Genomic DNA, 14225 nt, shown 5'->3' with positions numbered 1-14225 from the left:
TTGAGAATGAAAGGAAGGAGCTGCAAGACGAGGCCGCAGAGATCACGCTCCACCCTGCCCAGGGGATGCCCTGCCCTGCGGACTAGCACACCCAGAGAGAGAGTACCAGTGCACAGCCAGATGAGAAGCCCGCTCGAGAACGCAAGCCAACGCTGCTTCTTTCGCCAAGAAAGTCTTGCCTGGTAAACTAAACAGCGTATCCATAGAGCGGACACGTGATTTACATTCTGAAGCAGGCGCCCCGCCTTACGGAACGGCGACGGTTCTCGGGGGGGCCGGGCAGGAGCCGCTCCGCGCGTCTGTGCCAGGGACCCACCCGCCTGCGGGACCTCCGGCCGCCTCGCAGGAAGCTACGACGCCCAGTCCCACGGCTACCTGTGCAGCGAGGTGTACTCCGCGGACGCGTGCCACACACACTTCAAGCGGGAGCGCGGCCTGAGTGGCAAGGCGAGAGGCCGGCCTGCCGCGCAGACCAAGAAGGCGCTCTTCGGCCTGGGCCTAGGTGCTTGCGCCGCCCCCCTGGGCCTGCCGGGCTCTGAGGGCCCTGCCCTGGACACCCTGCCCCCCTGCCCTTGGTTCAGTCACAGCAGAGGTGGCCACACCCACACCCTCTGTGACCTCGGCGTTCCACCCTCCTGCAGCCCCGCCCGCCCCCCTCCGCCGGTTGCCCTGGGCTACGGAAGCTGCATCCTGGGGCCAGGGGGTTCCCAGGAGGCCAAGGGAAGACACGATGGCCTTCAATGAGTCGCAGAGGCCTTACGTGGCCTTGTGTGGTTGGGCTCACCTCTGACGTTTCAGTGAACTCTGCGACAAGACAGGGACCTACCTGCAGCCTCACAGTTGGGCTCCACGGTAAGGTGTGCGGGACAGACCTCAAACTGACCCACGGCATGGAGCAACACCCGCCATCGAGAGGTCTACAAGAGAGCCGCTGCAGCTAGCCCACAGGTCCGAGAAAACTAGGTTCTTCTTTACGTAAGTGAGTTTTGGGGAGATTTGTTGCAAAGCATTACCACAGCAAGAGCCGACTAATACAACGTTCTCCAAATCACTGCCATGTCCACGGCTGCCACCGAGCCTACGTGTAAGGCACCTGTGTCCTCGAACTTTGAGAACTCCTGAATTCTCGGTGCCTCTCCAACACAATGTACGTGGCTAAGGTGTCCCCAGATAACTTCACTAACGTACCACCAAGACCGCCCTAAGCTTTTATTGAACGCAATGCAACGCTCTTTCTATTCGTTTTCCGTTTCGACGTCGGTAAAATGCTTTCCGTCAATCTAAAAGGATGGAAAATTGGCACAAAACACTCTGCGCATAGTTGTTTTTCACAAAGGAAAATCACAAACGAAACAGGCATTTCACCGGGTGTAGAGCACTAACGCCCCCTGGTGCCTCTAAATGCCAAGTGAACAGAGGCGCTTAATTAAATATCGAATCCCAGCTCTCTCCGCTTGAGAGGGAGAGCAAGCCATTCTCAAGTGGAGGAGGGATGTTTTCAGCAGCTATCTGCAACATTCTGTGGACCTGGCCACTGTGTAGCTACAAAGAAACCTTTTGTCTGAGGAAACTAACTAAAGAAACTTGAAAGTGGAAAAAGAGAGAAAGAATGAGACAATACCCTCTTCTTGGTGACTCATTCACTTATTCGTTCACTTACCAAAGCAAATATCCACTACGTGTAGAGAGTACTGTGCTGAAAACCGCACAGAACACGGAGACGTACCCCCATTCGCAGGTAGGTTAGATACCAGAGAGGGAGACAAGATGTAGATTACCTTACGGCCGTTCCGCACATGTCTTGTTAAACAGTTTACAGCTTCAGGGGAGAGAAGGGATCCAGAAATCGCCTGGATTCTCAGTGAAGTCTTCCCAGAGAAGCAGGTGCAAAATAGGTGGACTGGAAGAAACAAAACAATTAACCTCGTGGGTAGATATGAAACGGAGCAGAGGTGCACAGATATTTAGACCCCGTTCTTCCTTGAAACGTCTAGAAAGTGAAACTGAAGCCAAATTACGGAGGGCCTTGAGTGTCAGTCTTAGGAGCTTGGCCGTATGGGGATGACAGCGGGTGCCACGGACGGCTCGGAAGAGGGCAAGGGCATAACCCAAGAGCCCTGGGAGGTGTAGGAGAGGTCGCAGCGAGGGAGGTAGAAAGGCATGCGATTCTCCGAAGCAGTCACCGTAAGCCAGGTGTAAACTCATAAACGGTAGACGCGGAGTAAGGGCGACACAGATGGCAGGGAGGAGTACGAGGGACACTAGAAAGGAAAACGGTCAGGGCTTCACCAGGGATTGGGTGCATTCCTTTCTCCCTCTAACAGAGGTTATCAGTAACCGGGCTGGTCGCTGGGAATCAAGAGCAAGCAAAACAGGCGTGATCTCTTCTTCCTCACGGACCACGGGGTAAACTTACCTACCTGAAACTGGATGTGAAAGGCGACGACGGCCATAAGCGAGAGGTGCGTGGTGTCACGTGAGCTACGGTAGGGGGACGTGATGAGTTGAGTCGGTAAGGGGACGCTTTCTTGACCAAGTGACACCTGAGAAGAGATGAGAAGGGTGAGGCGGCATCAGTCAGCTGCAAACTAAACAGAGGGGCACTTCCTGCAGAGGGGCAGCACGGGCGATGCGCCGTTGTAAGTATGCATGCCTGAGAGGAGGCCACTGTGGGCAGGATGATTGAGAATGAAAGGAAGGAGCTGCAAGACGAGGCCGCAGAGATCACGCTCCACCCTGCCCAGGGGATGCCCTGCCCTGCGGACTAGCACACCCAGAGAGAGAGTACCAGTGCACAGCCAGATGAGAAGCCCGCTCGAGAACGCAAGCCAACGCTGCTTCTTTCACCAAGAAAGTCTTGCCTGGTAAACTAAACAGCGTATCCATAGAGCGGACACGTGATTTACATTCTGAAGCAGGCGCCCCGCCTTACGGAACGGCGACGGTTCTCAGGGGGGCCGGGCAGGAGCCGCTCCGCGCGTCTGTGCCAGGGACCCACCCGCCTGCGGGACCTCCGGCCACCTCGCAGGAAGCTACGACGCCCAGTCCCACGGCTACCTGTGCAGCGAGGTGGACTCCGCGGATGCGTGCCACACACACTTCAAGCGGGAGCGCGGCCTGAGTGGCAAGGCGAGAGGCCGGCCTGCCGCGCAGACCAAGAAGGCGCTCTTCGGCCTGGGCCTAGGTGCTTGCGCCGCCCCCCTGGGCCTGCTGGGCTCTGAGGGCCCTGCCCTGGACACCCTGCCCCCCTGCCCTTGGTTCAGTCACAGCAGAGGTGGCCACACCCACACCCTCTGTGACCTCGGCGTTCCACCCTCCTGCAGCCCCGCCCGCCCCCCTCCGCCGGTTGCCCTGGGCTACGGAAGCTGCATCCTGGGGCCAGGGGGTTCCCAGGAGGCCAAGGGAAGACACGATGGCCTTCAATGAGTCGCAGAGGCCTTACGTGGCCTTGTGTGGTTGGGCTCACCTCTGACGTTTCAGTGAACTCTGCGATAAGACAGGGACCTACCTGCAGCCTCACAGTTGGGCTCCACGGTAAGGTGTGCGGGACAGACCTCAAACTGACCCATGGCATGGAGCAACACCCGCCATCGAGAGGTCTACAAGAGAGCCGCTGCAGCTAGCCCACAGGTCCGAGAAAACTAGGTTCTTCTTTACGTAAGTGAGTTTTGGGGAGATTTGTTGCAAAGCATTACCACAGCAAGAGCCGACTAATACAACGTTCTCCAAATCACTGCCATGTCCACGGCTGCCACCGAGCCTACGTGTAAGGCACCTGTGTCCTCGAACTTTGAGAACTCCTGAATTCTCGGTGCCTCTCCAACACAATGTACGTGGCTAAGGTGTCCCCAGATAACTTCACTAACGTACCACCGAGACCGCCCTAAGCTTTTATTGAACGCAATGCAACGCTCTTTCTATTCGTTTTCCGTTTCGACGTCGGTAAAATGCTTTCCGTCAATCTAAAAGGATGGAAAATTGGCACAAAACACTCTGCGCATAGTTGTTTTTCACAAAGGAAAATCACAAACGAAACAGGCATTTCACCGGGTGTAGAGCACTAACGCCCCCTGGTGCCTCTAAATGCCAAGTGAACAGAGGCGCTTAATTAAATATCGAATCCCAGCTCTCTCCGCTTGAGAGGGAGAGCAAGCCATTCTCAAGTGGAGGAGGGATGTTTTCAGCAGCTATCTGCAACATTCTGTGGACCTGGCCACTGTGTAGCTACAAAGAAACCTTTTGTCTGAGGAAACTAACTAAAGAAACTTGAAAGTGGAGAAAGAGAGAAAGAATGAGACAATACCCTCTTCTTGGTGACTCATTCACTTATTCGTTCACTTACCAAAGCAAATATCCACTACGTGTAGAGAGTACTGTGCTGAAAACCGCACAGAACACGGAGACGTACCCCCATTCGCAGGGAGGTTAGATACCAGAGAGGGAGACAAGATGTAGATTACCTTACGGCCGTTCCGCACATGTCTTGTTAAACAGTTTACAGCTTCAGGGGAGAGAAGGGATCCAGAAATCGCCTGGATTCTCAGTGAAGTCTTCCCAGAGAAGCAGGTGCAAAATAGGTGGACTGGAAGAAACAAAACAATTAACCTCGTGGGTAGATATGAAACGGAGCAGAGGTGCACAGATATTTAGACCCCGTTCTTCCTTGAAACGTCTAGAAAGTGAAACTGAAGCCAAATTACGGAGGGCCTTGAGTGTCAGTCTTAGGAGCTTGGCCGTATGGGGATGACAGCGGGTGCCACGGACGGCTCGGAAGAGGGCAAGGGCATAACCCAAGAGCCCTGGGAGGTGTAGGGGAGGTCGCAGCGAGGGAGGTAGAAAGGCATGCGATTCTCCGAAGCAGTCACCGTAAGCCAGGTGTAAACTCATAACCGGTAGACGCGGAGTAAGGGCGACACAGATGGCAGGGAGGAGTACGAGGGACACTAGAAAGGAAAACGGTCAGGGCTTCACCAGGGATTGGGTGCATTCCTTTCTCCCTCTAACAGAGGTTATCAGTAACCGGGCTGGTCGCTGGGAATCAAGAGCAAGCAAAACAGGCGTGATCTCTTCTTCCTCACGGACCACGGGGTAAACTTACCTACCTGAAACTGGATGTGAAAGGCGACGACGGCCATAAGCGAGAGGTGCGTGGTGTCACGTGAGCTACGGTAGGGGGACGTGATGAGTTGAGTCGGTAAGGGGACGCTTTCTTGACCAAGTGACACCTGAGAAGAGATGAGAAGGGTGAGGCGGCATCAGTCAGCTGCAAACTAAACAGAGGGACACTTCCTGCAGAGGGGCAGCACGGGCGATGCGCCGTTGTAAGTATGCAGGCCTGAGAGGAGGCCACCGTGGGCAGGATGATTGAGAATGAAAGGAAGGAGCTGCAAGACGAGGCCGCAGAGATCACGCTCCACCCTGCCCAGGGGATGCCCTGCCCTGCGGACTAGCACACCCAGAGAGAGAGTACCAGTGCACAGCCAGATGAGAAGCCCGCTCGAGAACGCAAGCCAACGCTGCTTCTTTCGCCAAGAAAGTCTTGCCTGGTAAACTAAACAGCGTATCCATAGAGCGGACACGTGATTTACATTCTGAAGCAGGCGCCCCGCCTTACGGAACGGCGACGGTTCTCGGGGGGGCCGGGCAGGAGCCGCTCCGCGCGTCTGTGCCAGGGACCCACCCGCCTGCGGGACCTCCGGCCGCCTCGCAGGAAGCTACGACGCCCAGTCCCACGGCTACCTGTGCAGCGAGGTGTACTCCGCGGACGCGTGCCACACACACTTCAAGCGGGAGCGCGGCCTGAGTGGCAAGGCGAGAGGCCGGCCTGCCGCGCAGACCAAGAAGGCGCTCTTCGGCCTGGGCCTAGGTGCTTGCGCCGCCCCCCTGGGCCTGCCGGGCTCTGAGGGCCCTGCCCTGGACACCCTGCCCCCCTGCCCTTGGTTCAGTCACAGCAGAGGTGGCCACACCCACACCCTCTGTGACCTCGGCGTTCCACCCTCCTGCAGCCCCGCCCGCCCCCCTCCGCCGGTTGCCCTGGGCTACGGAAGCTGCATCCTGGGGCCAGGGGGTTCCCAGGAGGCCAAGGGAAGACACGATGGCCTTCAATGAGTCGCAGAGGCCTTACGTGGCCTTGTGTGGTTGGGCTCACCTCTGACGTTTCAGTGAACTCTGCGACAAGACAGGGACCTACCTGCAGCCTCACAGTTGGGCTCCACGGTAAGGTGTGCGGGACAGACCTCAAACTGACCCACGGCATGGAGCAACACCCGCCATCGAGAGGTCTACAAGAGAGCCGCTGCAGCTAGCCCACAGGTCCGAGAAAACTAGGTTCTTCTTTACGTAAGTGAGTTTTGGGGAGATTTGTTGCAAAGCATTACCACAGCAAGAGCCGACTAATACAACGTTCTCCAAATCACTGCCATGTCCACGGCTGCCACCGAGCCTACGTGTAAGGCACCTGTGTCCTCGAACTTTGAGAACTCCTGAATTCTCGGTGCCTCTCCAACACAATGTACGTGGCTAAGGTGTCCCCAGATAACTTCACTAACGTACCACCGAGACCGCCCTAAGCTTTTATTGAACGCAATGCAACGCTCTTTCTATTCGTTTTCCGTTTCGACGTCGGTAAAATGCTTTCCGTCAATCTAAAAGGATGGAAAATTGGCACAAAACACTCTGCGGATAGTTGTTTTTCACAAAGGAAAATCACAAACGAAACAGGCATTTCACCGGGTGTAGAGCACTAACGCCCCCTGGTGCCTCTAAATGCCAAGTGAACAGAGGCGCTTAATTAAATATCGAATCCCAGCTCTCTCCGCTTGAGAGGGAGAGCAAGCCATTCTCAAGTGGAGGAGGGATGTTTTCAGCAGCTATCTGCAACATTCTGTGGACCTGGCCACTGTGTAGCTACAAAGAAACCTTTTGTCTGAGGAAACTAACTAAAGAAACTTGAAAGTGGAGAAAGAGAGAAAGAATGAGACAATACCCTCTTCTTGGTGACTCATTCACTTATTCGTTCACTTACCAAAGCAAATATCCACTACGTGTAGAGAGTACTGTGCTGAAAACCGCACAGAACACGGAGACGTACCCCCATTCGCAGGGAGGTTAGATACCAGAGAGGGAGACAAGATGTAGATTACCTTACGGCCGTTCCGCACATGTCTTGTTAAACAGTTTACAGCTTCAGGGGAGAGAAGGGATCCAGAAATCGCCTGGATTCTCAGTGAAGTCTTCCCAGAGAAGCAGGTGCAAAATAGGTGGACTGGAAGAAACAAAACAATTAACCTCGTGGGTAGATATGAAACGGAGCAGAGGTGCACAGATATTTAGACCCCGTTCTTCCTTGAAACGTCTAGAAAGTGAAACTGAAGCCAAATTACGGAGGGCCTTGAGTGTCAGTCTTAGGAGCTTGGCCGTATGGGGATGACAGCGGGTGCCACGGACGGCTCGGAAGAGGGCAAGGGCATAACCCAAGAGCCCTGGGAGGTGTAGGGGAGGTCGCAGCGAGGGAGGTAGAAAGGCATGCGATTCTCCGAAGCAGTCACCGTAAGCCAGGTGTAAACTCATAACCGGTAGACGCGGAGTAAGGGCGACACAGATGGCAGGGAGGAGTACGAGGGACACTAGAAAGGAAAACGGTCAGGGCTTCACCAGGGATTGGGTGCATTCCTTTCTCCCTCTAACAGAGGTTATCAGTAACCGGGCTGGTCGCTGGGAATCAAGAGCAAGCAAAACAGGCGTGATCTCTTCTTCCTCACGGACCACGGGGTAAACTTACCTACCTGAAACTGGATGTGAAAGGCGACGACGGCCATAAGCGAGAGGTGCGTGGTGTCACGTGAGCTACGGTAGGGGGACGTGATGAGTTGAGTCGGTAAGGGGACGCTTTCTTGACCAAGTGACACCTGAGAAGAGATGAGAAGGGTGAGGCGGCATCAGTCAGCTGCAAACTAAACAGAGGGACACTTCCTGCAGAGGGGCAGCACGGGCGATGCGCCGTTGTAAGTATGCAGGCCTGAGAGGAGGCCACCGTGGGCAGGATGATTGAGAATGAAAGGAAGGAGCTGCAAGACGAGGCCGCAGAGATCACGCTCCACCCTGCCCAGGGGATGCCCTGCCCTGCGGACTAGCACACCCAGAGAGAGAGTACCAGTGCACAGCCAGATGAGAAGCCCGCTCGAGAACGCAAGCCAATGCTGCTTCTTTCGCCAAGAAAGTCTTGCCTGGTAAACTAAACAGCGTATCCATAGAGCGGACACGTGATTTACATTCTGAAGCAGGCGCCCCGCCTTACGGAACGGCGACGGTTCTCGGGGGGGCCGGGCAGGAGCCGCTCCGCGCGTCTGTGCCAGGGACCCACCCGCCTGCGGGACCTCCGGCCGCCTCGCAGGAAGCTACGACGCCCAGTCCCACGGCTACCTGTGCAGCGAGGTGTACTCCGCGGACGCGTGCCACACACACTTCAAGCGGGAGCGCGGCCTGAGTGGCAAGGCGAGAGGCCGGCCTGCCGCGCAGACCAAGAAGGCGCTCTTCGGCCTGGGCCTAGGTGCTTGCGCCGCCCCCCTGGGCCTGCCGGGCTCTGAGGGCCCTGCCCTGGACACCCTGCCCCCCTGCCCTTGGTTCAGTCACAGCAGAGGTGGCCACACCCACACCCTCTGTGACCTCGGCGTTCCACCCTCCTGCAGCCCCGCCCGCCCCCCTCCGCCGGTTGCCCTGGGCTACGGAAGCTGCATCCTGGGGCCAGGGGGTTCCCAGGAGGCCAAGGGAAGACACGATGGCCTTCAATGAGTCGCAGAGGCCTTACGTGGCCTTGTGTGGTTGGGCTCACCTCTGACGTTTCAGTGAACTCTGCGACAAGACAGGGACCTACCTGCAGCCTCACAGTTGGGCTCCACGGTAAGGTGTGCGGGACAGACCTCAAACTGACCCACGGCATGGAGCAACACCCGCCATCGAGAGGTCTACAAGAGAGCCGCTGCAGCTAGCCCACAGGTCCGAGAAAACTAGGTTCTTCTTTACGTAAGTGAGTTTTGGGGAGATTTGTTGCAAAGCATTACCACAGCAAGAGCCGACTAATACAACGTTCTCCAAATCACTGCCATGTCCACGGCTGCCACCGAGCCTACGTGTAAGGCACCTGTGTCCTCGAACTTTGAGAACTCCTGAATTCTCGGTGCCTCTCCAACACAATGTACGTGGCTAAGGTGTCCCCAGATAACTTCACTAACGTACCACCAAGACCGCCCTAAGCTTTTATTGAACGCAATGCAACGCTCTTTCTATTCGTTTTCCGTTTCGACGTCGGTAAAATGCTTTCCGTCAATCTAAAAGGATGGAAAATTGGCACAAAACACTCTGCGCATAGTTGTTTTTCACAAAGGAAAATCACAAACGAAACAGGCATTTCACCGGGTGTAGAGCACTAACGCCCCCTGGTGCCTCTAAATGCCAAGTGAACAGAGGCGCTTAATTAAATATCGAATCCCAGCTCTCTCCGCTTGAGAGGGAGAGCAAGCCATTCTCAAGTGGAGGAGGGATGTTTTCAGCAGCTATCTGCAACATTCTGTGGACCTGGCCACTGTGTAGCTACAAAGAAACCTTTTGTCTGAGGAAACTAACTAAAGAAACTTGAAAGTGGAAAAAGAGAGAAAGAATGAGACAATACCCTCTTCTTGGTGACTCATTCACTTATTCGTTCACTTACCAAAGCAAATATCCACTACGTGTAGAGAGTACTGTGCTGAAAACCGCACAGAACACGGAGACGTACCCCCATTCGCAGGTAGGTTAGATACCAGAGAGGGAGACAAGATGTAGATTACCTTACGGCCGTTCCGCACATGTCTTGTTAAACAGTTTACAGCTTCAGGGGAGAGAAGGGATCCAGAAATCGCCTGGATTCTCAGTGAAGTCTTCCCAGAGAAGCAGGTGCAAAATAGGTGGACTGGAAGAAACAAAACAATTAACCTCGTGGGTAGATATGAAACGGAGCAGAGGTGCACAGATATTTAGACCCCGTTCTTCCTTGAAACGTCTAGAAAGTGAAACTGAAGCCAAATTACGGAGGGCCTTGAGTGTCAGTCTTAGGAGCTTGGCCGTATGGGGATGACAGCGGGTGCCACGGACGGCTCGGAAGAGGGCAAGGGCATAACCCAAGAGCCCTGGGAGGTGTAGGAGAGGTCGCAGCGAGGGAGGTAGAAAGGCATGCGATTCTCCGAAGCAGTCACCGTAAGCCAGGTGTAAACTCATAAACGGTAGACGCGGAGTAAGGGCGACACAGATGGCAGGGAGGAGTACGAGGGACACTAGAAAGGAAAACGGTCAGGGCTTCACCAGGGATTGGGTGCATTCCTTTCTCCCTCTAACAGAGGTTATCAGTAACCGGGCTGGTCGCTGGGAATCAAGAGCAAGCAAAACAGGCGTGATCTCTTCTTCCTCACGGACCACGGGGTAAACTTACCTACCTGAAACTGGATGTGAAAGGCGACGACGGCCATAAGCGAGAGGTGCGTGGTGTCACGTGAGCTACGGTAGGGGGACGTGATGAGTTGAGTCGGTAAGGGGACGCTTTCTTGACCAAGTGACACCTGAGAAGAGATGAGAAGGGTGAGGCGGCATCAGTCAGCTGCAAACTAAACAGAGGGGCACTTCCTGCAGAGGGGCAGCACGGGCGATGCGCCGTTGTAAGTATGCATGCCTGAGAGGAGGCCACTGTGGGCAGGATGATTGAGAATGAAAGGAAGGAGCTGCAAGACGAGGCCGCAGAGATCACGCTCCACCCTGCCCAGGGGATGCCCTGCCCTGCGGACTAGCACACCCAGAGAGAGAGTACCAGTGCACAGCCAGATGAGAAGCCCGCTCGAGAACGCAAGCCAACGCTGCTTCTTTCACCAAGAAAGTCTTGCCTGGTAAACTAAACAGCGTATCCATAGAGCGGACACGTGATTTACATTCTGAAGCAGGCGCCCCGCCTTACGGAACGGCGACGGTTCTCAGGGGGGCCGGGCAGGAGCCGCTCCGCGCGTCTGTGCCAGGGACCCACCCGCCTGCGGGACCTCCGGCCACCTCGCAGGAAGCTACGACGCCCAGTCCCACGGCTACCTGTGCAGCGAGGTGGACTCCGCGGATGCGTGCCACACACACTTCAAGCGGGAGCGCGGCCTGAGTGGCAAGGCGAGAGGCCGGCCTGCCGCGCAGACCAAGAAGGCGCTCTTCGGCCTGGGCCTAGGTGCTTGCGCCGCCCCCCTGGGCCTGCTGGGCTCTGAGGGCCCTGCCCTGGACACCCTGCCCCCCTGCCCTTGGTTCAGTCACAGCAGAGGTGGCCACACCCACACCCTCTGTGACCTCGGCGTTCCACCCTCCTGCAGCCCCGCCCGCCCCCCTCCGCCGGTTGCCCTGGGCTACGGAAGCTGCATCCTGGGGCCAGGGGGTTCCCAGGAGGCCAAGGGAAGACACGATGGCCTTCAATGAGTCGCAGAGGCCTTACGTGGCCTTGTGTGGTTGGGCTCACCTCTGACGTTTCAGTGAACTCTGCGATAAGACAGGGACCTACCTGCAGCCTCACAGTTGGGCTCCACGGTAAGGTGTGCGGGACAGACCTCAAACTGACCCATGGCATGGAGCAACACCCGCCATCGAGAGGTCTACAAGAGAGCCGCTGCAGCTAGCCCACAGGTCCGAGAAAACTAGGTTCTTCTTTACGTAAGTGAGTTTTGGGGAGATTTGTTGCAAAGCATTACCACAGCAAGAGCCGACTAATACAACGTTCTCCAAATCACTGCCATGTCCACGGCTGCCACCGAGCCTACGTGTAAGGCACCTGTGTCCTCGAACTTTGAGAACTCCTGAATTCTCGGTGCCTCTCCAACACAATGTACGTGGCTAAGGTGTCCCCAGATAACTTCACTAACGTACCACCGAGACCGCCCTAAGCTTTTATTGAACGCAATGCAACGCTCTTTCTATTCGTTTTCCGTTTCGACGTCGGTAAAATGCTTTCCGTCAATCTAAAAGGATGGAAAATTGGCACAAAACACTCTGCGCATAGTTGTTTTTCACAAAGGAAAATCACAAACGAAACAGGCATTTCACCGGGTGTAGAGCACTAACGCCCCCTGGTGCCTCTAAATGCCAAGTGAACAGAGGCGCTTAATTAAATATCGAATCCCAGCTCTCTCCGCTTGAGAGGGAGAGCAAGCCATTCTCAAGTGGAGGAGGGATGTTTTCAGCAGCTATCTGCAACATTCTGTGGACCTGGCCACTGTGTAGCTACAAAGAAACCTTTTGTCTGAGGAAACTAACTAAAGAAACTTGAAAGTGGAGAAAGAGAGAAAGAATGAGACAATACCCTCTTCTTGGTGACTCATTCACTTATTCGTTCACTTACCAAAGCAAATATCCACTACGTGTAGAGAGTACTGTGCTGAAAACCGCACAGAACACGGAGACGTACCCCCATTCGCAGGGAGGTTAGATACCAGAGAGGGAGACAAGATGTAGATTACCTTACGGCCGTTCCGCACATGTCTTGTTAAACAGTTTACAGCTTCAGGGGAGAGAAGGGATCCAGAAATCGCCTGGATTCTCAGTGAAGTCTTCCCAGAGAAGCAGGTGCAAAATAGGTGGACTGGAAGAAACAAAACAATTAACCTCGTGGGTAGATATGAAACGGAGCAGAGGTGCACAGATATTTAGACCCCGTTCTTCCTTGAAACGTCTAGAAAGTGAAACTGAAGCCAAATTACGGAGGGCCTTGAGTGTCAGTCTTAGGAGCTTGGCCGTATGGGGATGACAGCGGGTGCCACGGACGGCTCGGAAGAGGGCAAGGGCATAACCCAAGAGCCCTGGGAGGTGTAGGGGAGGTCGCAGCGAGGGAGGTAGAAAGGCATGCGATTCTCCGAAGCAGTCACCGTAAGCCAGGTGTAAACTCATAACCGGTAGACGCGGAGTAAGGGCGACACAGATGGCAGGGAGGAGTACGAGGGACACTAGAAAGGAAAACGGTCAGGGCTTCACCAGGGATTGGGTGCATTCCTTTCTCCCTCTAACAGAGGTTATCAGTAACCGGGCTGGTCGCTGGGAATCAAGAGCAAGCAAAACAGGCGTGATCTCTTCTTCCTCACGGACCACGGGGTAAACTTACCTACCTGAAACTGGATGTGAAAGGCGACGACGGCCATAAGCGAGAGGTGCGTGGTGTCACGTGAGCTACGGTAGGGGGACGTGATGAGTTGAGTCGGTAAGGGGACGCTTTCTTGACCAAGTGACACCTGAGAAGAGATGAGAAGGGTGAGGCGGCATCAGTCAGCTGCAAACTAAACAGAGGGACACTTCCTGCAGAGGGGCAGCACGGGCGATGCGCCGTTGTAAGTATGCAGGCCTGAGAGGAGGCCACCGTGGGCAGGATGATTGAGAATGAAAGGAAGGAGCTGCAAGACGAGGCCGCAGAGATCACGCTCCACCCTGCCCAGGGGATGCCCTGCCCTGCGGACTAGCACACCCAGAGAGAGAGTACCAGTGCACAGCCAGATGAGAAGCCCGCTCGAGAACGCAAGCCAACGCTGCTTCTTTCGCCAAGAAAGTCTTGCCTGGTAAACTAAACAGCGTATCCATAGAGCGGACACGTGATTTACATTCTGAAGCAGGCGCCCCGCCTTACGGAACGGCGACGGTTCTCGGGGGGGCCGGGCAGGAGCCGCTCCGCGCGTCTGTGCCAGGGACCCACCCGCCTGCGGGACCTCCGGCCGCCTCGCAGGAAGCTACGACGCCCAGTCCCACGGCTACCTGTGCAGCGAGGTGTACTCCGCGGACGCGTGCCACACACACTTCAAGCGGGAGCGCGGCCTGAGTGGCAAGGCGAGAGGCCGGCCTGCCGCGCAGACCAAGAAGGCGCTCTTCGGCCTGGGCCTAGGTGCTTGCGCCGCCCCCCTGGGCCTGCCGGGCTCTGAGGGCCCTGCCCTGGACACCCTGCCCCCCTGCCCTTGGTTCAGTCACAGCAGAGGTGGCCACACCCACACCCTCTGTGACCTCGGCGTTCCACCCTCCTGCAGCCCCGCCCGCCCCCCTCCGCCGGTTGCCCTGGGCTACGGAAGCTGCATCCTGGGGCCAGGGGGTTCCCAGGAGGCCAAGGGAAGACACGATGGCCTTCAATGAGTCGCAGAGGCCTTACGTGGCCTTGTGTGGTTGGGCTCACCTCTGACGTTTCAGTGAACTCTGCGACAAGA

The 14225-nt window shown here is 55.9% G+C and overlaps 1 protein-coding gene across 1 annotated transcript in view; it reads right to left on the bottom strand.

Annotated features, from left to right (window-relative positions):
* Positions 1–14225, bottom strand: part of LOC125964774 (metabotropic glutamate receptor 7-like) — a 775781-nt gene that overhangs the window by 390442 nt on the left and 371114 nt on the right. The gene's annotated exons all lie outside the window — the stretch shown is intronic.

Source organism: Orcinus orca, chromosome 1 (assembly GCF_937001465.1).
Source record: "Orcinus orca chromosome 1, mOrcOrc1.1, whole genome shotgun sequence".
NCBI lineage: Eukaryota > Metazoa > Chordata > Mammalia > Artiodactyla > Delphinidae > Orcinus > Orcinus orca.
Note: the sequence above shows the minus strand (reverse complement) of the source record. Positions and strands in the feature narration are given on the sequence as shown.